The sequence below is a fragment of the Onychomys torridus genome, chromosome 1 (assembly GCF_903995425.1).
Source record: "Onychomys torridus chromosome 1, mOncTor1.1, whole genome shotgun sequence".
Classification (NCBI taxonomy): domain Eukaryota; kingdom Metazoa; phylum Chordata; class Mammalia; order Rodentia; family Cricetidae; genus Onychomys; species Onychomys torridus.
Genome location: NC_050443.1, coordinates 113,639,952 through 113,665,179, shown reverse-complemented (window position 1 = coordinate 113,665,179; position 25,228 = coordinate 113,639,952). Strand labels below are relative to the sequence as shown.

Here is a 25,228-nt window from a genome sequence, read left to right as displayed (position 1 = left end):
ACTCTATCACAGTGAAATTGTTCCCCCTTTTCTCTCCTCTCCTGAATAAGATGCTGAAGTTGCAATTCATAATTTAAAGTCCTGGGAATAGGGAGGACGGCGCCTGCTCTCCAGCTCTTATTAAAACACACCTCCACCTTCTACAAATTCCTCCTGATCAATACATTGGCTTCAGGACAGGGCTTAAATCGGGCACTGCTACACCCCCAGTACACACTGGTCTTTCTTAGTAGGTTACTTATAAGCATAAGAAGGCAAAAAACCTTTCAAATTGGCATCAGGACACACGTGCCAAGGAGACCGCAGGTGGAGCCCATGTTAAATGCGTTCTCTTGTTGATGGGAAACGCTGATCCTCTTACGGCTTTCCCTTCTTTCCTCATTAATCTTACTTAACCTTCTACAAACAATGCCAGCACTGTCACTCCAAATCTCCCAAACCTGCCGTGCCGAGAAAGCTCTTTTCCTGCCATTGGCAAATTGGCTCACAACTCCTGTCTTAGGAAAGGCTATGTTCTTTAAAAATATACCAACACAGAAGAGAATCGCTTCCATCCTTGTGGGCTGGGTGGAGGGATGGGTTAGAGGCAGGAAAGAGAAAGAGGGTGCAAAGCTGGCCAAAAGGGCAGGCCAGAGGATGCTTCCTCTTCAAATGGAGAGGTTGGCTTGCCAGTTTTAGCCTGGCAACCACAGGGATAGTAATTCGGGTTACAGTGGTCCAGGTCCCCTGCAGCCAGAACTAGGTGAAGTCAGGCCCACCTGCAGGGAAATATGTTCAGCTTCAACAGTGCTGGAGGATGGGACACCCAACCAAAAGCACATCTGGGGTCTTACATCATTTGATACTTCCAGTCACTGATGCAATCGTCTCAGTTGTAATTCTGTGTTCCCTCCACCCCAATATGGTTGATTTATATGCATGAGAAACTAGTTCTTCACCAAGGAGAAACACTGAGGTTACATGTTGGCATGCCATCAGACAGCCCCTCACAGCCTTGACACCCCTCGTACAGGCTCTGCTGACCACCAAGGCCGACTTCTTTGTGTTTTTCTCAGTGCTCCCTGTTAACGAGAATGACAGGAGGAAGGATATAGAAAAATCTTGGCCGCAGAATTCTACAAATCCTGATTAAAAGACACATGGGAAACAGCCAGAAAGCACTATCAACTGTCACTACCAACTATGGCACTGAGCGTAAGAACATTCCACACCGGACTGGGAACCCCCACTTCAGCCCTGAGTGTTTCATTCAGCAATCTGAGATGCCAGGAATGGTATTGGGAAAGGCAAAAGCCCTTTCTGAATTTTTGAAAAGATCAGCATCTGAATACATATTAAAGATAAAGTCTAAATGGTTCAGAAGAGGCAGAAAAACACCAGCCTAACTTCACAAGGGTGCCGGGCCCTGGTCCCTGAGGAATGGAACAAAGCCCTGGGGACATATGGGCTAAATGAATATATTCTTCTTGCATCCAAATACATAAGGCTCTAAATGGCAGGTCATTTTACTGGAAGAAAAAATATAAATCTCTCAAGCCAGCAGAAGATTGGGGGGAGGGGGAAATAGCCCAAATCTAACACCAGAACTTTCAGACAAATAAAAAGAAAATTCCCCAGTCTTCAGATGGCTGTCCTCTGTGTATCTGGGAGGTTGGAAACCACTGTTGGGCTCATTCCTAACACTGTGACTGTGACACTTCCTTATGTCTTTCTCATCACTGTTCCCTGAGGAACGATGCAAAAAAAAAAAAAAAATGAGGAAGAAAAATAATGTGAAAACCTGATCGCAGAATTCTTAAAGTCCCTACTTACAAGACACATGGATAACTCCCAGAAAGCCATATTGACAATTACCACTAACTATCTTAAAGGCCCAGACCAGCTGTGGCATGGGACAGGTGCAGTATTAGTGCAGGAACTGGCTAGAACCTAAGCACCATGGCAGAGGCTGTCTCCTGGGACCTGCCAGGCTTCACACCCATACAAGCCAAATTGAACGGCAGCAACAATCGAGTCATCTCTGAACTAGCCTCCATTCTCAGCACAGGTGACAAGTCCTTCCACTCATTTTTATTATTTACTTATTTATATTTATTATGTGGGAGGCGGTGGGCACTCACATGCACACAGGCGTGGAAGTCGGAGGACAACTTGCTGGACGTAGTTCTTTCCTGCTACCACATGGGTCTTGGAGAACGAACTTGGGTTGTGTGGCTTGATGTCAACTGCCTTTACTAGCTTAACCATCTCCCTGGCCTGAGCCTCTCATGTCTACACCCCTCTGCCCCTCTGCTACAAAATGGAGAGCTCCCCTGCCCTGTTGCCCTCAGCACTCAGAACACTCAATGCCTAGGAAACCTAAACAGGCATTACCTCTCCTCTGCCGGTCTGTTTCTCATGGCACACTGCTGGACTGACTTCTGTCTACTTCCAAAGAATCTCAAAGAACTGAATTGGCCATTATGAGATTAGTCAACCAAAGGACCACCTGGCCTTGAACAATGCTTAGGAAAGGGAGCCACTCTAAAGGTGACTCACGGGGGGCCCCCGTGGCGTGAGGAACCCCTTAACTGTCCACAAAGTCAACTCTCAGAGTGTGTCCAGAATGCCTGGCATGCTGAAGAATTGTCAGGTTGGGGGGGGGGGGTGCTCTGTGGGTATAATGCTTGCCTGGCATGCAAGAGGCCCTGAGTTCCATCCTGTCGTGTTTTAAATGAGAAATGTCCTCATGAGTGTGAGCACATGGTCTCTAGTTAGCGGTGCTGTTTAGAGGGTTGTAGAACCTTTAGGAGGTGGAGCTTTGCTGGAAGAAGTAGGTCACTGGGTCTTGAGCTTTTATGTAGGCCAGCTCCACTTCCTGTTTGTGCTCTACTTCCTGAATACAGATGCACTATGACCCGCTCAGCCTCTTCAACCTGCTGCCATGTCTTCCCCAACATGACAGAATGGTGTCCTTGAACTGTGAGCCAGAAGTAATGTTTTCTCACAGAATTTTCTTCTTGTCAGGTGAAGGGGTTAAGCCACAGTGCTCATGGCTGGCCGACGCCCGCAGCGGGGAGAGTAACTAATACAGAGGCTCCACACTACATAAAGTGGGTGTGGTGGTGTACACCTGTAATCCCAGTACTCCTGAGGTGAAGTTCAAGATCATCCTTGGCCACATTGCAAGTTTGAGGCCAGCCTGGGGCTCACAAAAACCTGTCTCAAAGAAAAATTTTAAAAAAAAGTATTATAAAAAATAATTATTTTCTTCTGCAGTCATAAGCAAACCACTGCTGCAAGAACACATTAAAAAGAAAAATGGTGTGTGTAAACGCAGCCTAACTATCCAAGTGCAGGCTCTGCTCTCTGGCCAGGAGTCACCACTTCCTACGGACCCCACTAACGTGGGCCCTGCCTGCCTGGCGCCTAGTGCTAGCATCTCTCACCCTCCCAGGGACTCTTCTTGCCAGAGTCAAGATCCTGGCGGTGGGCTTCCTCTGCCCCCACAGGAACTTGAGAAGCCAAGTTTAGCCTTCACATTGTTATCAGAAGGGCCCCAGGCTCTGTGGAGCCATCCTAGGTATCATCCCTGGAGCAGGCACAGGCATGCCTTTCTCAGTCCATGAGCGGGAGTTGGAGGATGAACAGGTGTTCACAGAAGTGTGTCCTACTGGCCTCTCCTTCTTAGGCCAGCTCAGTGTGGGGACTAGAGACCAGACAGTTCACCCCTGGCTTTTTGCAGAGAAAAATCCTGCTGGCTTGAGTACCTGGGGAACTTCCTGGTATGCCTTCAGGCATAAGTTCATTTAAGAGTCCACTTCCTTGCCTTGTTCCTGGTTTTAGTGGAATCACTTTGAGTATCTCTCCATTTAATTTGGTGTTGGCTGTTGGCTTGCTGTAAATTGCCTTTATTATGTTTAGGTATGTTCCCTGTATTCCTGATCACTCTTAAGACCTTTATCATGAAGGGGTGTTGGATTTTGTCAAATGCCTTTTCTTCATCTAGTGAGATGATCATGTGTTTTTTTTCTTTGAGTTTGTTTATATGGTGTATTACATTGACGGACTTAGTGGGAGATCCCAGCTGGATAAAGAACAGAGAGAGAGAACAAGGAATAAGAGACCATGATAAATGAAGACCATATGAGAATAGGAAGAAGCAAAGTGCTAGAGAGGTCCCCAGAAATCCACAAAGATACCTCCACTGTAGACTACTGGCAATGGTTGAGAGAAAGCCTGAACTGACCTACTCTGGTGATCAGATGGCCAAACACCCTAATTGCTGTGCTAGAAATCTCATCCAATGACTGAAAGAAGTGGATGCAAAGATCCATGGCCAGGCCCAGGTGGAGCTCCAGGAGTCCAACAAGTGAGAAAGAGGAGGCACTGTATGAGTGAGAATTGTTGAGACCAAGATTGGAAAAAGCACAGGGACAAATAGCCAAACTAATGGAAACACGTGAACTATGAACCAATAGCTGAGGAGCCCCCAACTGGATCAGCCCCTCTGGATAAGTGAGACAGCTGATTAGCTTGAACTGTTTGGGAGGCACCCAGGCAATGGGACAGTCCTTAGTGCATGAGCTGGCTGTTTGGAACCTGGGGCTTATGCAGGGACACTTCGCTCAGCCTGGGAGGAGGGGACTGGACCTGCCTGGACTGAATCTACCAGGTTGAACTGAATCCCCAGGGGAGTCTTTGCCCTGAAGGAGATGGGAATGGGGGGTGGGCTGGTGGGAAGGTGGGTGGGGGGCGGGATGGGGGAGAACAGGGGAATCCATAACCAATATGTAAAATTAAATTAAATTATAAAATTAAAAAAAAAAGGGGAATCCATCTACCTCAAAGCCCAGATCTACCACTCTTGGGCATATACTCAAAGGATGCTCAATCATACCACAAGGACACTTGCTTTACTCTGTTCATAGCAAATTTATTCATAAAAGCCAGAAAATCAAATCAACCTAGATGTCCCTCAACCAATGAGTAAATAAAGAAAATGTGGTACAAAAAAAATGTAGATGTAACCGTCTTGTTAAATAAGAAACACAGAGCCAATTACAGAGTTAAAAGCCAAGAGGTCAGAGCAATAGCTGAGAGATGAAAACCTTACCCTTCACTGCTTCTGCTGTCTTTCCTCTCTGCAAGAGAGCTACTTCCTGTGTTCTTCTCTTTTTTATAGACTTTCTGTTCTGCCTTCTCATTGGTTGTAAACCCAACCACATGACCTCCTCGTCTCTGCCTGTCTGTACAGACCTCCAGGTCTTCTATGGTCGGTATTGAGATTAAAGGCGTGTGTCGCCATGCTGGCAGTATCCTTGAATACACAGAGATCCTGCCTAGCTCTGCCTCCCAAGAGCTGGGATTAAAGGCGTGCACCACCACCATCCAGCTTCTGCTATGACTTGCTCTGACCCCAAGGCAACTTTATTAATATACAAATAAAATCACATTTCAGTACAAATAAAATATCACTATAAAAAAAAGAGAGAGAGTCCACTTCAGCCTCACAGCACAGAACTCTAAATTCCAATGTGGGGCTGGCCCTTCTGCCTCCACCCTGCTGAGGAGGCCCCCTCTCTGCTGGTTTTGGCAAAGAAAACAGGCAGGTGAAATGGTATGTTCCAATTTTACCATAATATATGGCTTTTCACAGACTCATAGGAATGCAAAAAGAAAACAGATATTTGTCTTTCTAATTACTCTTCCCATAATGACCATGGTTTGGGGCATATTATCCTGATTTCTCTTCATGGCTGCACTTACCTTTTTAAAACTAAAATGCAATTGTATTCTGCATACCATTTTACAGCCAGGCTTCCTCACTTTGAAACATAACCTAAGCAATGCTCTTCCAACATTAATGGGAGGATGGAGAGCCATGGCTTCCTGAATGGACGCATGGTGCCTCTGTCCTGCGTTCCAGTAAACAATGCTGTGAGGAACCCCTCCTGGCTGGATCTGTGCCCACACATGACTGTGTCTTTAGGATAAACAAAGAAGGAAAATGCAACAGAGCAGTTTCATTTAACTGCTTTGCATCATGTTTAGTTAGAAAGGAAATGAATTAGAAAATAAATGGATAAAGGCTAAAGAAACAGCCCAATCAGTAAAGTTCTTGCCCATGCATGAGGACCTGAGTTCAGTCCCCATAACTCACACAAAAAGCTAGACACTACATCATGCTTGTGATCCCAGAGCTGGGAAGTCAGAAACAGGCAGATCCCAGGAGCTCACCAGCCAATCATCCCCTAAATTGACAAATCCCAGGTTCCAGTGAGAGACTCAATTTTAAGAAACAAGGTAGGGGGCTGGACTGGAGAGATGGATCAGCAGTTAAGAGCACTGACTGCTCTCCCAGAGGACCCAGGTTCAATTCCTAGCACCCACATGGCAGCTTACAACCGTCTGTAACCCCAAGATCTGACACCCTCACACAGATATACATGCAGGCAAAACACCAATGCGCGCACACACACACACACACACACACACACACACACACACAGAGAAGAGAGAGAGAGAGAGAGAGAGAGAGAGAGAGAGAGAGAGAGAGAGGTGCATATACACATGTATGGATGCACATACAGACAAAAGAAATATAAAAGGTAAATTGCAGCTTGATGCAGAAAAATTGTCCTATATTCTTCAGCTCATGCTCCCATCTGAACTCCTTGGTTTGGCCTCTGCCTTCTTCATATCACCTTGAGTCACACATGGCCAAGACTTCTGCTTTTCAGCATGACCTATGCAGGAACCACAGCAGTGATGCCCTCTGGACCCCTCCACTGGCTCAGAACCCCTGTCTCCAGCCCCAGGAAGAAAGGAACACATCACTGGGCAGGAAGAGTTACGTGGGCCAGTTGTCACTGCCTATCCAGGGTCACCTTCCACCTTCCTCTAAAAGCTAGGAAGCCTACTCCCTGGTCTGCCCTCATTGTCCCTAGAGGGACAGGATCTAATTATTTTGTACTGGGTTCCCTGTCTTAAGGAATCATCACCTCTTAACATCCTTGCAGTGGCAATCAAGCTTCCAGCACCCAAAACCTTTGGACAACAGATTCAAACCACACAAACCACTGTGGTCACCTACATACACCATGTGACAGACAGCACTCCAGCATCACAGGACATGGGGGCATTTGTATTTAAACCCAAAAGAGTCCTTGAAATTAAAATGCAATTCCAACATTGGGCTAGCCATACCCCCACACAAGTCATGTTTTGGGGCAGGACAGAAGGAAACTCTACCTAACATACACAGGCTCCTGGACAGCTCTGCCACCACGATGAAGTACATCACTCCATCTCTCCAAAGTGTCAAGATCTCTCTCCTGAGCTCCAGTCCCATGTCTGAGAAACCTGGAAGCTCAGTTCTCAGGTTCACCACATGGCAAATTTGTAAGACTCACTCCTCTTAATGTGTTGGGTAATTCTCTTGAACCATTTCATTGGCTCTTGGACAATAGAAACATTATAATAAGCCAGTTGCCCCTAACTGGCCTGATGCCAAATTCTAATTCCCTAGAACATTTGCTAAAGGAAGCCTCTCTCCAAACGCTGAAATCCCTCGAGACTGATCTTATTGATGGTCCCCATCTAGGGAGTTTCTGGGACCATCACCTAGGACCTTCATCTTTCTGATAACCAATAGAGCCTCATAATATCCAGACTTGCTCCTCAGACACTCAGCTGCAGTTATAGCTGGAACAGGAAGGAAGGGAGTGAGCACCAACAATCTCCATCAAACCCCCAGAAAGCCCTTGTTGAAGTGAGCCTCAGGACAGTGTGCAGCATAGTGAAACATCCAAACCTGGGAAGGAGAGCCAACCGCATGCATGAAGTCTCACAAGTATTAGCCCCTCTTAGACACAAAGGGTTCTAACTCATATCCAAAGGAAGAAACGTGACTAGAAACAGAAGCAAGCCAACAACTGCCGCATAGCAATTCCTATTCACATGGAGTGGGTGTTGATCTGAGGAGCCAGGAGGGGCTGGAGTTGGGGTTCAGAGAGTGAGCATAAGGAAAGAAGAAGGAGAGAGAAAAGGTAAGGGAACAGAATCTATTCCAGCCCCTTTATGTGTCCCAGCTTGCCTGAGCCCCACGCTCTTCTCCACACATACACTGGCCCCCTTCAAAACCAACTCTGTCTGAACTCTGTCAGCAGCAAATGTGAATGTCAAGACACGTTATCCAGGTTCCTCTGGGGTGTTTGCCCTTGATGGAGGAATTTCTAACTCAGAAAAGCAATGAGGAATCTTATGTAAGTGGGCCTGTCACATGCAGTTAGCAATGACCACAGAAGCAGACAAGAATAACTAAAGGGGCTGAAGAGATGGCTCATCAGTTCAGAACAGGCACTGCTCTTACAGAGGTCCCAAGTTCCATTCTCAGCATCCACATTGGGCAGTTCATGATTGCCTGTAACTCCAGCTCCAGGGAACCAGGTTCCCCCTTCTGGTCTCCAGGGGAACTTGCATTCCTTCTCACATAGCGGCACATAGACACATAAGCACACATAGTTTCGAGGTCTTACTCAATTTAAAAAAGATAAGAATTGCAAATAAATCTTGAAGAGAGGGTGTAGTAATTCAAAAGGCCAGAGAAGAAAGGAAGACAACATGAGCTGGTCCCAACAAAGCAAAGACCCACAGAGACCCAGACATCCCATAAAGCATTCACTGACCAGAAGGGCTAAGCAGAAGTCTGAAGAAGACCTATGGATCATTTCCAAAGGTGATCTCAGTGCACTTGGGCATGTGGGGGGTCTTTAGAGATCAAATCTAATGCATAGCTGGTGTAGGACTTGGACAGCTATGCTCTGGGGCCTTTCCAGGGAAGAGCCAGATGTTGCTGGTGCCCAGAGGACAGTAATTCTGGGCAGAGCTCAGACAGGCATCAGCACAGAGTCATCTAGAGAGATTCCAGCTCCAGTGTCTGGGCTGGACCTGCCCTCATGGAGCTCAACAGAGTGGCGATGTCACAAATGACAGAAAACTGTCCTAAACCCTCCTTTCCAAACCTCTACCCCTGCCTAGGCAATGTCACCACCTCCCTGTGCTAGGATGAGATGCTTCCTCATTTGTAGATAGCACCTCAGACCTCATCACTTTACATGCTGTTAGCACTATGTCCAGGGCTGCCACTCTATGTGGCCTTGGCATCCTGGCACAGCTCTGAAAGGATCTTTTCTCCAAGACACTTTCCAATGGGACATAGAGCACCTTGGTCACATCTGCTGGCTCCACAATTGATGTCCACACTGAAAACTAGCTCAGACACTCTTTATGCTCCTTCCTGAGTGGAACAGAAACATGAGTGGGGCTCATTCTACCGCAGAAAAATCTCCTATCTAGTGCTAGAGGGAGCGGGTGCCATTTGGTTTTAAAAAGAAAAAAAATGCAAAATTTCTTTGGCCTCAAATGAAGTCATCTTAATTTCTAAAGACCATGAGGTCTTCAGGTAATTTGCTTGCAGAGGACTGACTTCCCTCGCACTGCATTTCCTAGAATAGCTGGGAAAGACTTCGTGATTGACTCAGGGAAGAAAAGGACGACCACTGCAAAGATGCTGACCCTGGTCGCTTGCAGTGCACTGCAAAGATGCTGACCCTGATCCCTGGCAGTGCACAGCAAAGGTACTGACCCTGATCCCTGGCAGTGCACAGCAAAGGTACTGACCCTGATCCCTCGCAGTGCACAGCATCACCACCTAACTGTGGGCTCACACTCCTTTGAATTTGATTTCTTGCCCAAGCACCAATGGCATTCATATTCCTTCCAAAGGTCCCTCACCCCCTACCCTGAGAGCCCAGACAGAGGTGCTGAAGTGTCCAGGAACTGCCCTTGCCTGGTGACTACTGAAGCTACTAGCTTCTTTTCAGTAATCAGTCAGCTCCCAAGGGAACAGCTTAACAAAGCCAGTCCAAAATGGGTAGAAAGGCTCTTTCTCATCCCTCTGCAAAGAAAAGAAAACTAATGGAGACACTATTGAAAACACACACACATACACACACACACACACACACACACACACACACACACCAGGATCACCTGATCTTTTGCCATGATGTCATCATGGGGCTGGGGCTATAGCTCAGTGAGTAGAGCACTTGCCCAGTATGCAAGAAAACTTGGGCTTCGTCTAGAACATTATAATCTAACCTGCAAGCTCAGTACTGTGGAGATGGGGGCAAAAGGGTCAGAAGTTCAAAGTCAGCCTGGACTATATAGAAAGTTTAAGGATGGTCTGGGTTACATGGAAACCCTGCCAAAGGAAGGAAAAAAGAGAAGAGGGGAAAGAAGGATGGAGGAGAGGAGGGAGGGAAGGAGAGAGAGAGAGAGAGAGAGAGAGAGAGAGAGAGGAGAGAATGAATTAATCATGTGGTCACACCCTCAGCCCCTGATCCCTTACTGGAATTAGTCTTACCTTCATCTTTAGATCTGCACCCTTAAATTTGTATTTGCTGAAGAATAACCCATTAGCAGGCTGTCTGTATTAATGACCTATGATGCTGCATGGAAAGCATCCTCCAAGATCTGAGCAAGAATTATTCCTACGTGACATTCAAACTTTAATCTTGGGGGCAGGGCTCAAATTTGTGTTAGATTTAAGAGTAAATCATACAGGAGGATTCGGTTTTTAATCCGAAATCTGGGATAAATTAACAAGATAAAAACTTTCTAGAGTTAATGATAATTTTTCTTTATCTTGAGGGAATGAGAAGACTGTGACATCATTTAAGCAAAAGGGTGAGTGTGGGGAAGGACCAGCAAAGGAAGCAGCTTGGGCAAAGGCAGGATGAGATTGGAAGATGTTCCTCTGCCTCCTTGCAGGAGCAACACTGAGCTCCTAGGTCATCCGACCCAAGAAGACAGAAAAAGTCCTCATCAGAGACTCTACCCTCCTGTGCTAGCACTCCAGCTGGGGCAAAAAGGAAAGAAAGCCAGAGTGCTGGAGAGGAAAGACAGCTGAGGTGGGAGGGAGGCGGCCAGAGACCTGTAGAGAGTGTGACTTAATGATGGCGACATGGATGGATCGACAGTCTTTGGCAGCTCAGGTCCTTCACATGCTGTTAGCACTGTGTCCAGAGCTGCCACTCTATGTGGCTTTGGCATCCTGGCACAGCTCTGGAAGGACCTTTTCTCCAAGACACTTTCCAACGGGACATAAAGCGCCTTGGTCACACCTGCTGGCTCCACAGTAGATGTCCACACTGAAAACCAGCTCAGAACAGTTTGAGCTTTGTCAAGTGTGTCTCTACATGTAGGGTCACCAGCAGAGGGCAGAGGCTGAGCAGAAGTGCAGAAACCCCCCATCCCACACAGGCCACAGGTTTCAGGGTTACCTGGCCAGGATGACAACACCCTCAGTGAAGAGTTACCCTCAAAACAGCCCACACTGAGTCTTAGTACTTGGAGCTGACTTGCTTCATTGATCCCTCCAGCCAACCTCAACGTCCACCTCCCAGGGAAACAAGAGGCCTGAGGGGGTCCAGCTTCCATTCTGTAAGCTGACAGGTGGCCCCACCATGAGGCTAGTACAGAGTTACTTGGGCAAGGGTTACAGAGACAAAGCTGGGGATGGGTACAGGGACTGGAGGATGAGGCAGTGATGTGTGGGACTCCCTTGGTCCTGCCCGTCCCATGTTCACATGGGCCAATGCCCCTTCCCACCCACCTCTGCATTGCATCCCTCAGGATGTGCACATGCTGGGTCTCAGCACTCATCATGGAGAGCATTTAGATTAAGCTTCCTAACACAGTAAATGTTCCTAAAGTGCACCCCTCACCTGTTTCTACCATTAGATAAAAGAGAACACAAGTTGCAAAGCAAACCAAAGGTCATTTTCAGGACCAGCCCAGCCAAGTATCCTGAGTACAGCTCGCTTTATGAATCCCAGCTGCCAACGATTGGGAGGCGGATAGAATTACATACTCAGGCCTGGAAGGAGCCTGGCCCCGTTAGTCCAAGCCCTAATTAGAGCGATGAGAACATTGCAGCCCCCAGTAGGGGCGTGACCTGCCCAAGGTGAGTGGGGAGGACCCGGAGACAGCAGAGGGCCCTGCTCCCCTGGCCCCTGCAGGCTGCTCCATGTCTGATTAACTCGTAGCTGAAGGCGGAGCTGTTTCCCAGACACCTGACAAAAGTCGTTTTCAGCGAAGGGTTCTATTTAGTCCTTACACATGACCTGTGTATTTTCTCTCCTGGAATTTGATACCTCGGGAAGCCTGCCAAGCTCTGGTCACTAGGGAGGGTGAGTATGTAAAATGGGAAAAGGAAACTCAAAGCAGGAAGGTGCTGGCAAATGGTTACAGGCTGGATGGATTTCTCGCCCTGCACTGGGGCCTGGCCCCTTCTGCTGTGCGCAGACCCAGGCTGCAGTCTGCAGGGTCTGCATGCCCACATTTCGGACTCTTGACTAGCCCTACCAAAGCAGTTCTTCTGCCATCACACCAGGGACCGTGGGCTTTGCCCTCCCCACTACCAGTCTCAGTAGCCGTTCCTCATGTTGTTTAATTGTTGTTCAAGAAGCAAATTTTCCAAACTCATCAATCAGTAAGCCTATGTCCAGAGTGATATTAACAGCAATTATCATTGTCAAGCTCTTTAATTTTTTTTCTGAAAGATGGCTTAATCTATTACTGTGACAGATCAGGACAGAGGCCACTTATCACTCCTGAAAACTGCACGACACATGTACAATAACAGTAAGATGTAAGGCGAGGCTTCAGCTCTGATTTACAGCCTGCCTCACCCCCACCTCTCATTTGTCCCTTCCTTTGTTCCTTCTACAAACGCTCCCTGGTGTGCCTCATGGGTGCTGAGCACAGAGAGCAAGTGACCATGACAGTCCCTACTCTCCTGAGCTCACCAACAAATTACAGCAAGTAGGATGCTACAAATACAGGTTTGAGTCAGCTGAGGACCTGGGACCAAGATTCTACATCACATCACATCACACATGTCCCCAGCAATGGCTATTTTTACATAGACCCTCCTACAAGAAACCTTGAGCTCTGTGTGGGTGCTGTCCATGGCAGAGACAACAGATAGGAAGTTCAAGGTGGGTGCTCACTGTGAAGGGGACAGCATGCTCCAGGGGAAACGGAACTTGAACCATCTTTGTGCGTGCAAATGTGTATGTGGTGTATTTGTGTGTATGTGTATCTGTGCATGCATGTGGAGGCCCAGTGTTCACTCTGAGCACCTTTCTTGATCACTCTCCACTTACACATTGAAGTGGTTCTCTCACTTGAACCCAGAGCTCACCAACTCAGCTAGTCTGGCTAACCAGCTTGTTCCAGGGATCCCCTGTCTCTGCCTCTTGCATGCCTGCCTGGCATTTACATGGGTGCTGGGAATCCAAACTATGCTCCTCACACTTACATGGCAAGCACTTTACCAGTTAACCTGACTCCCTATTCTCCAAGTAGAGTCATCTTGAAAGACTAGGAGAAGTTGCTGAGTAGAGACAACACTAGCCCCAGGAGTGGGGACAGAGGGAAACAGCAGAATTTGGTGAAAATAATCCATGAGATATGAGCCAAAGAGCTCAGAACAAGGAGGTAAGATGTACCCGTCAGCCTGGGCTGTAGGTACCACATGCATGCGTCAGGCTGCCGAGAGGGCCTGAAGAGTTGGCACTTGGTCCGGTGAGATGACGGCTAGCAGAGTAAAGGATGGTGAGGGAGGGGATGGATGCATAGAGGCGTTCTGTTCAGTGTGGTTTCCCTGTATGTTACCATCTCTGCGTCCTCAGCTTCCCACTCCAGCTCCAGGTCTGGTGCTCTCCTCTGCAAATATTCTCATCAGAAAACAGAACGTTCATAAAGCCATTGGTACAACTGAGTTTATTTAGCAGGGTCCAGCCCCAAACTTAAAACTGAAGGAGAGCACTAATTGAGCCTCAACACAGGGCCCAGCAGGGTTTGAGCTGGGGCCCAACCCTGTACAACCTCCTGAGGTCCCCCTCAACCTCCCCCGAGCCAGTTAATTTATTCCACAGACAATCTTCTCCCAGTCCAGAGGGAATCCAGCCTCCTGGAGGTCCTCGTAGCAGAGGATTTATCAAACCAGAGTATATGCACGGTATGAACATCAGATCCATTATCTAAGCTGTTGGTTTTAGTCGAAATGTCAAGAAATGATTTAGTATAAAATCCGTCACAAAAGCATTTATGAAAAAATCCTTTCCTGTTCTTCATCTACAAACATTTACTGCCCTGCATACAAATGTCAGCAGTTCAGCCTAATATACTTCTTCATCTATTTACTGTTCATTCCTTCTGGATAAAAGCCAAAAAAGTGATGTCCCTAGAGGCTAGCAAATAGTGCAAACCAGAGAACATGCCTCACTGCCTGATGTCATCTGAGACATCTGACGGGGGTAGGAGGGTACACTTTGACAACAAGTCACAGCATGAAGGTCATGTCTTCTTCAGGGAGTCAAGTCTTCTTGGTGTGGAAGTTGCACTTACAGATGGAGACAACTGGAACTTTCCCGAGAAAATAAATAAATTAAAGGAGAATATGACAGCCAAGGAGATCCAAGTATGTCCAGCATGCCTTTGAGCAAATGTGTAAGAAAAGAAATCAACATATTAGTTCCTGTCTCAGCTCATAGGCTCCAGATGACCTCATCGAAGGATCTGATCCATGAGCATCATGGGATGAACTCATCCTAAGTCCACCTAAGTCTCCACGAATCCAGTTCCCATGGCATCACAGAACACTGGCATGGGGAAGGGGGTCATACACTGGGACTCGTCCCTCCCTTCACTAGGAGGAAAGAGAAAGAATCTGAGCAGTGTGCCGAGGTCAAACAGCTGGCTGGTGACAGAAACAGACCCAGAACCTTGAATTCATGGCCTTAGAAGAAATGGATGTCATTTGGCCCTGCTGGAGGGAAACAAGGAGGGATTCCAACAGCAGAGAGAGCAGCCAAAATAAGCAAACAAATATAGGCCAGTGGAGCTCAGGGGGAGCTTGGATTTCAGAGCCTCCACCATGAGCATTGCAAACCACAATTCACCTCCAAGTGACCCTCATCTGCTTTCTATCTCCCAAATCTACCCACGACACGTCATCCTTACAACAGGATATCGATGCCTTCATTATGGGACCTGAGTACTCTAAATTGGCAAGGCAAACATCCAGCTGTTAAGCACGCTCCAAAGAGGAGTGGGTCACTCACAGCATGCAAGCAGGCTGGGCGGGCTGTCCAAATCACATTGTCCGTAGAGCTTTGGCTTTTGTGTGAATGCACTCTTAGGGACAGCTTTGGAAGTGCAGCAGTGAATGGGTGTGTTTCAGCATCCCCATTTGGAATATCTCCTGTTCTTGATTTGAGCAACTACTCTGAAACAGGGAGCACTGCTAACAATCCACTGAGTGCCCTTCAGAGCAGTGTGCAGAGCTTTGTGAGCAAAGAATTTTAAGACAGTAGGATGGGGGTACATCATGTCCCTGGTCCACAGAGCTTCCTTGAGATCTCTGCAGATGAATGGGGAGTAAGGAGGGGAAGAAGAAAAAGGCACAGAATTCAAGTAGGGGGAAAACCCAGAACCCACCTCCTCCACACCAGCCCCTCTGTTCCTTCATCATCCATCCTCTGAGTTTCTTATCTTCCTTCTCTTCCTCCTCTTCCTACCCTCTGTCATGAAATTGATGCTGGTGAGAGCAGGGATAGGAATTAGAATGGAGTCACTATGGCTGATTGTAAGAAAACCCAACACTCATTGAGCACACTCTGCCCTGTACAGGACTCTTTGCAGTAGGAGCTTAGTCAATGTTCTCAAGTGACCCTAGGGAGCACACACAAGTGTTGGCCATGCTCCTCCTGCATGACACTTCCCCATCACATGCTTTTCTACACTGCTTGGTCTCTGCTGTCTGCCTCCACAGCCAAACCACAAGCTCAAACAGCCAGAACCCATCTATCCTATTCAGAGCTATATCCTGGTGGTCAGAAAATTCCACCTCAGAGCTGGAAAACTGAACCTCTAAAAAGTGCCATTCTAAGACACCCCAGTCAGGATCAAACTACAGCAAGGTCGGGAGCCACCCATTCCACTCACACCCCCAGAGCCAATGAGTCACAGGCTTCTCCCTGGTGCCCTACCTAGCCCATGTTGTGGGAGAAAGAGAAGCAAATCCCAGCTCCAATCGTGGAGGAGACCACCCTCCCAGGTCTGCTCTGCATACAAGATATCCAGAACTAATGCTCCACCCCCCCCCCATTACAGTGACTCCTGATGCTTCTAGTCCATCTCCTCTGGACTGAGGCATCTTGGCACGTCTGCCACAGCTTTCCCTCACGTGGGGTGTTCCTGGTGTGAAGTACATCAGCATCACTTAAAAGGAGAAAGCTCAATTATTTAACTCTACCTAGATTTAGTTCAAATATAAGAGTTACAATGTACATCCGAGACTTCTGGGAAATTGATTTTTCTGCTTAAGATCATTTCTTAGGGTTTAGCATGAAAATCAAATCAAGTGCAAACTGATCTTTTAGTAGATACTGAGACACGTTTCCTTATTCTAAAGACCGGCTGAGATGAGAGCCCTGTCTCCTCCCTAGTATCTGCCACGTGTGATTTGCAGTTTATGCACACCAGAGGACCCAAGACCCATTATTAGTGTTTCACCTGTGCAGAGATGGCCAATACGCTGAGAAAGACGTGAAGCACCCAGTGTCTACCTTCACAGAACATCTCTGGAGCTGGGGGGTGGGGGTGGGAGGCATGCAGCTTATTTCCTATTCCTCAGCCATTGTCCAGTGGCTTTTACCATCTCTTCCTGAGAGCCAAACGGTGGCTGAGAAGGGCTTTAGACCTCTCAGTAGAAACACCGCCATCACTTGGGGAAGCATCATGACATGACTCGTCTTGACGTCTGCAATTACATTAGCTGTTCAGTTTGGGAAAGACTATCTGTGTAAACTGTCTATCCAGTTCCTCTGAGGAGAAAGACCCTATCCGATTATGTGATGGTACTGTCCAAGAAATTTCCAAAAGATGGCTATTTGGGAAATGGACTTCACGAGCTTTAGATGGAGAATATCGGTGAGTTCTCAATGACAAAGTGGTGTCATTGTGTCATGGATGGTGTCCCATTCCCCTCTGCCCAGAGTCCTTTATGGTGGGGTTTCCTGTGGGAAAAGCAATATCTGTGTGAGGTGCAGACTAAAGGGTCAAAGTGGCTCCACAAAAGGCATCATCAAGAGACATGGTGGATCCTGCCAGCTAGGAAGTAGGCTCTGAAGAGAGGATCTGATGGGAATGGGGTCCCACAGTTACAAAAGGCCACTCAGCCCAGAAGGCGCTGCTCAAGGCCTGCAGGTTTTCCATCTGTGAGAAGAAGCATATAATCGCTGTCTCATGTGGGACAAGCACAGGGTATGGCCCTGAGAAGACACTTATCGAATGACTGCTTATTACTGTCATTATTAATGTGTAACACAGTGCCCCCCAATGAAAAGGACAGGAAGTGCATCTCCCAGCCATCTTCCTGTATGCTCCCCCACATCTAATCACATCAAACAGCCTGCTGAAGGCTCTGGGTGATGGGCACGAGGGACTTGATCTAGAGGTTCAAATTTTAAGTCAGTTTTCAGGGATAACGTCCTCACAATTGTCATTCATCAAACGGAGGCAATGGGACGTGCCCCGAGCTGCTCTTAGAGCAACTGTACCCAACAAAACTTCCTACCACAACAAAGACAATCTCTGTGCGGAAACCCGCGAGGCAGTCACCAGCCATCAGTGGCCTCCGAGCACTTGAAATCTGCTGAGTGCCACTGAGAGAATACAAGTTTTGATTTCCTTTCATTAAATAGCTTAGGAGAATGATTGACCATTGATCCATCCATTAGAGTCCATTTAGATAGCCACATGTATGTACATGCAGGATTGGGTATCATAGCTTTAGGAGGTGCCAGGACCTGGTGTGTTGGACTGTTGGGTCGAAGACCATGTGGCTAGCAGAGGCACCACTACCCCCGACCCCCACCACTCATTTTTTTCTCTCTTTCCTGTTTCCTGTTTCCTCCTTCCCCCAAGAGGTAGGGCTGGGCTGACCTGAGCTTCTGCACGCAGAAGTCTTTGGAGAGAGCAGGCCCCTGTCCTTGTTGTGAGTCCTGAAGGACAGCAGGGTAGCAGGCAGTGTCTGATGCCTAGACCGGCTGTCCTCCTTCCACTTTCTCTGGCTCTGGCATATCCCTTGGGTTGGCTGGCTGTCCCCCAGGCAACTTCTCTAGACTTCACCCCTAAGCTGACTGTTCATCCTGTGCCTTCCCTACGGTCTGACCTAATCCAACAAGTGGTGTCCTTATAAGAGAGAAATTGGGACAGAGTGGTCTTCAGTGCTGGAGCCAGAGACTGAGGCAATGTGGCTGGGGAGAGGGGCTGATGCCATTAACAATTGATTACAATTGAAATTGAGAGCCTGAGACAGAGCACAGGTGTCCCAGCAGCAGTTAGAGGGCTCAGACCTCTTGGCTCTGGAGCTGTGGCTCAGAGACTTCCATGGTTTTAAGCCATCTCAGTTTAGACCAGTTAGCTCTGACAGTCACCGAAAAGCAGTACCCTGGCCTCTGAGGCCACCAGCTGGTCCAGGCTTGCAGCCCTCTAATTGTTTACTGTTCTAGGACCTGGCACTGATTAGCATGTAAGAGGGAGCTACTGAATTCTGTGGGTTAAAGAGGAATATATGTGTAAGAACAACCATTTGGATTCTGTAGGAAACCTCATGGGGCTAATATGGGAAATCTTTGCACTGTAAAGTCTGTGTCTCACTCTTCGAGCAGAGTCTTGAGAAAGACCCTCCCTGACATCTCTACTGTCCTTCACTTCTCCAGCCACCCACCCCCTCCCCCAAATCTAAGCATAGTCTACGAGGCTGCCGAGTTGGGTACTTGGTCTCAATTTGTTTCTATGTCTTAGTTTATGTCCTGAATTTATTTAACACTTCATTCTTATTTTTTTCCTACTAGCTGAAACATGTAATTGAATCATCCTAACACATCATCAACTTTTTCAGTCCACTTTAGGCAGAATTAAAAAAAAAAATGTCAGGGAGTGGTCCTTACCCCTGAGTGACCCTGGACCATTTTAGAACGGGAGAAGGGCCGAGAATATAACATAGAATGCTTGGTTGTGTTTCTTTCCAGGTAGAGAGATTTTACAGATGTGCTCAGATCACTGATCAGCTGATTTTAATATAGAAACTCTAGGTGGGTCTAATCCAATCAGAACAGCCCCTATAGCCGAGAGCTCTCCTGGGCTGCAATCAGAAGACCACAAGACAGGTACAACAAGATTGAGGCCCAGCTGAGAACAGTCACAGCTGGAAGACATTAGGAATGGGCCTTGAGCCTCATCCCTGTGAAGAACTGAGGTCTGAGAACAACCTCAGGGGACTCAGAAGCTCCCTTGGCACCCAGATGAGAGCCCACCCCTGCCAACATATTGACTTTGGCCTTGTGAAATCCTAAACAGATATAGAGAAAATGCACTGAGCTCTCAAATTCAGCTGGACATCATGAATGCAAAATGCTTTAAACAGAACTCGGGGCAATTTGTTACACAGTAAGAGAAAACTAATCGGAGCCTAATATTATGTAAGAAGTCCCAAATTCATAGAGAAGAGAGTCATTCCCAGCAGAAGAGCATCAAGAGAGAATTGAGGGCAGCTGGAATGGTCTACAATAACATGGAAACCCACACAGAAAAACAACAGCCCGGTGAAAAATGTGGGAACTGTCTGCTTTTCCACAGCCCACAAACTAAGAATGCTTACAACATTTGTAAATGGTTGAAACAATTAAAAGAAGAATAATATTTCATGACACGTGAAATTTCATATATGAAATTCAAATTTCAGTGTCCATAAATAAAGTTTGGTAGGAACACAGGCACGTTCATTTATCAAATGTTGCTGATGGAGGCTCTCTCTTGCCAACATCTGAATTGAGTGGTTATAGCTGAGACAGCAGCAAGAGTGAAGCCCATGAACCCGAGGGACTTGCTCCTTTTGTCTTCTTTCTTTTCTTTTTTTCTTTTTAAAGCCAGGATCTCATGTAGCCCAGGCTGCTCTCCTGGAGCTTGCTACACAGCTCAGGATGGCTTGGAAGTCATCTTGCTACTGACCACTGTATATGTCCTCATGCTTGGCTTCTAGCTGGCTATTTACAGAAAAGCCTGTGCCCCTTCAACCCTCTGTCCTGATGTTTAAAGAACTTTTCCAAGTATCACTGAGGCCCAGAGACACCACCAGCTCTTTATGCACACAGGACAGATCCTGTTTGGACAAGGATGTGACTATCACAGCAAACTGAGTCAGGGGACTCCTAGTGTTTTCCTGTACCATGTATTGGTCAGTTGGGTAATTAATTCATACATGTTTACACACACACACACACACACACACACACACACACACACACACACCATCCTTCTGTTTTTAAGATTTATTTTTATTTATTTTATTTTATATGTATATGTGTGTGCCTGTGTGTATGTATGTGTACCATGTACATGTAGGTACCGAAGGAGGCCAGAAGGGGGTGTCAGATTCTGGATTCTGGGAAATGAACCTGAGTCCCCTGTAAGAGCAACCAGTGCTCTTAACTGCTTTTCAATCTCTCTAGCCCCCACACCTACTCTTTTGTACTAGAGAAAACAAAAGGAATTTTGTGACTTCCAAAATATGGATTATTTATAGATTAGAAATGATACTAGAAAAACACAATAGGACCTGATATTTTGACTCTGTGGATCATAACCTTCATGTAGGACTGTATTCTTTTGTTCATTCATTCATTACCGGTGCCTGTTTTTGTTTTAGTTTTTATTTGTTTTAAGACAGGGTCTCACATAACCCAGGCTGGCACTGAACTTGCAATGTAGCTGGAACTGACCTTAAACTCCTGATTCACCTTCCAAGTGCTGAGATCACAAGCATGTGACACCACATCCAGCATTTTGGAACTTTGGCATCAGGTAAGGACAACCCAAAAGTCTCTTCGTACAAAAGATCCAGTAGCTATTTACTGGGAGCAAGAGACCAAGAAGGAGAGGGACCTCAGCAGAGTCCCAGATATCTAGGAGTCCACCAAAGAAACATCTGGGCCAGAATGAATACCTTAAAACAAAGACGAAACTTTTTGCCAAGGGACTTAGGGAAGTCAGAGCCTCATTCCTTACAACCCTTTATTTTTGTCATTTGACCTTTACCCTAGGATTGCAGAACAAAATGCCCAGGGGTCAGACCCAGCCAGAGAGATAGGTCAGAAGTTACTTTCTTCTGTAATGAGGCAGAAGACATTTTTTTTTAAAAATCAGTCCAAAGAAGAAGGAGAAAGAAGTCGTGCAGAGAAGCAACACATACAGAGATGTGCTGCACACAAAATTTCAGATAGCTTGGTGACAGCTCTGAGAACCTGTCTGGGGATAATTTTATGGAAAAGCAGTCACAATGATATCAATTAGGAGAGCAAGAAGGATGCCTGCTCTGTCATTTCAGTGGGAGAATGGCTGTTGATTTTCCTTGGCATGCTCCCTCATAGGCACTTTGAAGACCTCTCAACTGAGAAGGGAAATCCTCGCAGTGACAGGTTCCCCCACATGTTCCTCCCAGCAGTTACAACTCCATCTTTCATCCTCTACTAAGTGGGACATTCAGAACATGTGTCTGTGCCAGCTGTGCCTCCCTCGAGGCCCCCTGGATACCCTTGAGCACAGCCCAGCACCCCTTTTCTTTGGCCTCGGCTTCCTCATCCATACGGTGGGAATGATGCCTACCCTTGCTTTTGGTCATGGAGCCTGGCCAAAAGAAGGCTGAAAAAAAAAAAAAAAAAAAAAAAAAAACAAAGATGAAGCACACATCAGGAAGATTCCATTTGTCTCTGAGTTGCAACCAAAAGACCAGGTAGGTCAGAAAGCAATTCTGTGTGTGCTAGCCCACAAGCCTTTTGGTCACTCAAAATACATTTGCTACATGCAAGGTGGGGACTAAGTGCTGTTCACATCCAGCCAGAGCAAGTACCCAAGAAAAATGTGAACAATCTATAATCCAATTCTCCAGCTACCTCAAACCAGAAAACGCCTACACATCAACAAAGCTACAATGGCACAATCCCCACGATAGAACAAGAAAGAATTTTTCTGGGGAGACAAATGCAGAATGATGAATCTCTGTGTCTGAGGCTCATCAGTGCTAGAAGATCTGGCTATGGTCTCCACGTCGTGTACCAGAAGGCAAGTCTGCCTGCAAGTGGCCGCTCCCAGGGGCAAAAGCCAGAGTCCTCACTGGTAAGTGCTGTTGTGACCTTGTGGGGGCTAATTCGCCATGAATAGAGATGTTTTAAATGTATTAAACATTGGTTCCCCCCTCCTCTTTTTGTTCCCCAAGATTACACTGACAGAACCTTCCTTAAACATTATTTGAATAAAGCCTCATTACTCACAGTCCAAAGAAGTTCATTAGGAAGAGATGGCTTTGGAAAGGAATCAAGAAGCTTCCCTTTCTTCTCAGCAGTGAATTACATTAGCTACTTCCCAGTTATTTAAACCTTGAAATAAAAGATGTAAACGCCGCAGTGACATCTTAAGATCATTGCGGAGGCCGGTCTTGCATGCACAAAAATGCCCAGCTGGTCTACAGATAAAACAGATTGATAATTAGTTGCAAAATGTAACATTTCATCAAGAATATTTTGAATAATCCAATTTATCTTTGTCAGATATGCAGCACATATTTTTCTGGGGAGCAGCTTTGTTCTTTAACATAATATTATAATTTCAGGCTGCTAATGAAGGCGCCCGCCGGCCGGCCCGGCCTTGATGTGTGGCGTGGCGGGGAGCTCACCGCGGCCCGGGGACCGGTGCGCCTGAGCGCGCCGCGCCCCGCTGCCGCCACCTGCCCGCCGCAGTGTAGGCTGCGAGCTGCGGGCCTCGGGCCGCGGGCGATCAAAGGGCCGGCGGGCAGCGGGGAGGGCGCCCCTGGCGGGCGGAGCGCGCGGTGGCGGGCGGGGGGCTCAGCCGACTTGGCTTCTAATTAACCGACGGAAAGGCGCCCTGGCAGCCCGGGTGGTGATCACAGAGGCAGGCATAGTTTGGTGCAAGCTAGCAGGACCTGGTGCTGTCCCTGCTGGGGCCTGCTTGAAGAGGGAGGGGCAAGGACGGTTTGCGGGTCACAGGACTTGGCTGCAACTTGCTGCAGATACAACCATCATGGATTCCCAATGACTGTGCCGCCTAGGGCTTATGTACTGGCCCAGCCTTTGAGGCATTGGGAACTTTCTAACTCCTCATGAAGCCTGCTTGAATTCTCAGACGCTTTGCATCCGGGGGGGGGGGGGGGGGGGGGGGAGCAGCTGTGCTCCCTTGTGGAGACCCAGGCTTGAGCAAGAGGGAATCACTTCTTACCTGTAAGAGACCCCAGCGCTATTCGAGAGACCTTGACTGGAATGCCCAGAAATGAACTCAGACAGGCCTTTCTCCAGGAATCATATTTCCCATAATTCCACCAATGTGGCCAGGGGCTAGGGCTGGACAGAAGGAAAGTGTTGACTTGACCCTGTTTGAAAGTCCCTTCCCAAAAGAGGTTTGAAGCTTGGCAAGGCAGAGCAAACCTTCCTCCTAAGAATGTCTTTGCTTATATTTGCACAAATGGACACCAGGTACACTCTCTGTATGTAATACTTTCATGTCACTTAAAAGTCACCATTTTAACTGTGCATGTGCAAGCCTGTTGCAGATTGGCAATATTTCACATTTTCAATCTCGCACCAAAATTGAAAAAGCCTATAGCTCAGAAATTGGTTGATAACTTGTTCTGATACCAAACCTCCCCCGAGAAGTGTGCAGTGGACATTCATTAGCATGCCTTGTTTCTGGCCCCTTTGGTCTTCAGTCAGTCCACAGGAGACCTAGCCCATACCCTTGGGGTTATCATGGGGGCTAGAACCAGTAGTAGTGACTAAAAATATGATGTCCCATGCAGCTGTTGGTTCATGCACGAGGCCCAGCATGAGCTAAGAAATTCTTCAGATTAGGGCTTGAGTCTAGGAAGGGAGAAGACCTTCACTTTGGTCATAAGGTTTGCTTGTATGTGAGCAGTAAAGTGACCTGAACTAAGGACCTGCAGAATGGGAGTCCTATATGCCTGATGTCCCTTTGCTCTTTGTAGTGGTGCAGCTGCTGCTTTTGTCTTGCAGCAAGAGGTCCAAAAGGCTTCTCTGTGGGTGTCCAGATCTCATGTGAAGAATGAGTCATCTCAGGCTTGTGTCATACAGCATAAAGTCTCCAGGCCCACTGGGCTCTGGGAAGAGGGACCAGGGAGACTGAGGTCATGTAGATACTACAGATTAGAACCCAGATCAATAAAATCGGGATGAGTCTCTGCAACCAGGTGAGCATTTGTACATGCTCTTGCACAGACACACACACACACACACACACACACACAGAGAGAGAGAGAGAGAGAGAGAGAGAGAGAGAGAGAGAGAGATGCACATGCACAAGCATGCACAGGCATGTATGCCTAGGGAAGGGTTTTGTCCCATTTGGCCCTCCTTTTGGTAAATTCAGTGATGTCTCTAAGTCAACATTCTCTCCTGTGGCTGTCTCCTTGGGACCCCAGCGACTCCCTGTATCCTGCATCATACCTTCTTCTTGGGCCCCAGAGAGAAGTGAAGTTAGGGTTAGATAAATGAAGCCATGTGCTGTGGTTAGGATATGGCTTGTCCCTGCAAAAATTCACATCGAGGCCTAATTCCCCAGCATAACAGCATGAGGCAATGGAGCCTTTAAGATGTATTTGGGTTCATGACTTGAGGGACCATCCCTCATGATGGATTAATGATCCTCTTCAGAGATAGAGTTAGTCCTCTCAAGACTGAATAAAAATGGATTGTCATACTGGCTTTTCTTAGTTCTTCTCTTCTCTTACCATATTCTCTCTCTCTCTCTCTCTCTCTCTCTCTCTCTCTCTCTCTCTGTGTGTGTGTGTGTGTGTGTGTGTGTGTGTGTGTGTTCCTTCACTGGACCTTTTTGTTATTTCCTCTCTTGCCATATTACACACACACACACACACACACACACACACACACACACACACACCCATACCTGGTTTTCACACAGATGCTGGGGATTTGAACTCAGGTCCTCATGCTTGAGCATTAAGCACTTTACTCACTGAGCCATCTCCCCAGCATTGATAATTTTTTTAATGTGAACTAAG

General features: G+C 47.2%; 1 long non-coding RNA gene across 1 annotated transcript in view; it reads right to left on the bottom strand.

Annotated features, from left to right (window-relative positions):
- Window positions 1-22,693, bottom strand: part of LOC118572892 — a 65,075-nt gene extending 42,382 nt beyond the window's left edge. Inside the window, exon 1 of the long non-coding RNA XR_004943564.1 lies at window positions 22,452-22,693. This is a non-coding gene — a long non-coding RNA (uncharacterized LOC118572892). The remainder of the gene's footprint in view (window positions 1-22,451) is intronic.
- Window positions 22,694-25,228: the final 2,535 nt, after the last annotated feature.